The following is a 2,167-nucleotide window of genomic DNA, read 5'->3' as shown; positions in this document are numbered from 1 at the left end:
ACGCGGGGGGCGGCCAGGAGGGAGGAGGGAGGCGGGGCGCGGGGCGGCGCGCGCGGCCGGCCGCCGGAGGCGCGGGAGGGGAGGGGAAGGGGCCGGCGGCGGCGGTGGAGCGAGGGGGGAACCCTAGCTCGGGGACTTGAGTTTGACTCTCTGTAAGCTCCGCAAAGACGTTGTTTACCGAGTGCCCCGTAGACGTGATTTGACGATTACCTGGGAAACCTTTTTTACGTGGAATAAATCAATAGAAAAGGCCCAGTGAAAATTAGTAAATGGCATAGGTGGGTAATTCTATCAACTCTAATCTACCGGTTGTGGTTATTTGGTCTGTTAAATTAAAGGTCAGATGTTTCTAATTATTGAGTGATTTTCTAGAGTATTTCTCTAATTTCTAGTTTGCTCATTAATTACTTTTTATATATAATAGATGATGCATATGTAGCTAGTCTTGATGTAAGTCTTGCTGGGTACATTTGTACTAATGTTTGCTTAATTTATGTTTTTGCGTTTAGCTTGTTACCTCAGCTACGATCTAGTGCCCTCTGGAGGGTCTTGTAGATAGTTACGCTTCACAACCCTTTTCATTTGTAGATGTCTGCACTCAGACATGTTAAGCTTCTGCATGTGCTTGACTTGTATTCTCTGAATGTAGGGTCATGATACCCATGATTGTAATACTTGGCTCCTTGGATCCTAATGAATAAATACTTTGAGTTGTAGAGTCATGCTGTGATGCCACGTTATATTTGCACATATCGAGCATATTGTGTGTATGATTATTGAAATGCTTGGTTTGTGTGGGATCCGACAACCTAGTTGTTTATTCTTGGCAGCCTCTCTTACCGGGAAATGTCTCCTACTACTTCCACATATCCATGGCAGCTTGCTACTGCTTCGGAACACTTAGGCTGGCCGGCATGTGTCCTTCTTCATTCCTGTGTCTGTCCCTTCGGGGAAATGTCACATGTTGTTTCTTTAAGTCCCTGTAGCTTGCTACGACTTGGGTTCATACGTTGATGATCGACCCGTTCGTTGCTGGGTCATGTATGCCTGTCCCTATAAGTTAGCGCCACCTTGGGTTTATGACTAGTCATGTTGGCCCGGGTTCTTTGTCATATGGATGCTGGCGGCACTATCATATACGTGAGCCAAAAGGCACAAACGGTCCCGTGCCAGGTATGGTCGCACCCGTGGGAATACCGTGCATGAGGCCGCAAAGTGATATGATGTGTTACATGCTAGATCGGTGTGCCTTAGGATCGGGGTCCTGACACTTACAAAGGTGAGATCTGATAGAGATAGATAAAACTAAATAAAAAATAACTAAATATTTTGGGGTTTTTTGGTTTATAGATCTGATAAAAGATAGCAAAATAGTAGATCAGAAATAAGTATGATGGAAAATATACCCAGGGGCCATAGGTTTCACTAGAGGCTTCTCTATTGAAGGCAAATAATATGCTGGGTGAACAAATTACTGTCGAGAAGTTGATAGAAAAGCGCAAAGTTATGACGATATCCAAGGCAATGATTATCCATATAGGCATCACGTCCGTATCAAGTAGACCGACTCCTGCATGCGTCTACTACTATTACTCCACACATCGACCGCTATCCACCATGCACCTAGAGTATTAAGTTCATAAAGAATAGAGTAACGCCCTAAGTAAGATGACATGATGTAGTTGAATTAACTCGAGCAATATGATGAAAACCCCATCTTTTTATCCAAGATGGCAACTATTCAATACGTGTCTCGCTACCCCTACTTTGTCACTGGGTGAAATCACGCAAGATTGAACGCAAAGCTAAGCACCTCTCCCATTGCAAGAAAAATCAATTTAGTTGGACAAACCAAACCTATAATTTGAAGAGAAATACAAAGATATCAAATCATGCATATAAGAATTCAGAGAAGGTTCAAATAATATTCATAGATAAGCTGATCATAAATCCACAATTCATCGAATCTCGACAAACACATCAGAAAGTGCAACTAATCCCCGGGTGGTTTTGGTAATTCATAACAACATATAGCTCATTGAACTAATATCCATTCAAGATTAATGTTTCAGAAAGTTAAATGATCAGTATGGCATGGACTAGAGATGTGGACCCCTCAAAATGCTAAGGACACATATTGGCAAAAGCTCAAGACTCTACATTTTGA

Source organism: Triticum dicoccoides, chromosome 5B (genome assembly GCF_002162155.2).
Source record: "Triticum dicoccoides isolate Atlit2015 ecotype Zavitan chromosome 5B, WEW_v2.0, whole genome shotgun sequence".
Classification (NCBI taxonomy): Eukaryota; Viridiplantae; Streptophyta; class Magnoliopsida; order Poales; family Poaceae; genus Triticum; species Triticum dicoccoides.
The sequence above is the reverse complement of the archived record's forward strand: the minus strand, read 5'-3'. Positions refer to the sequence as shown.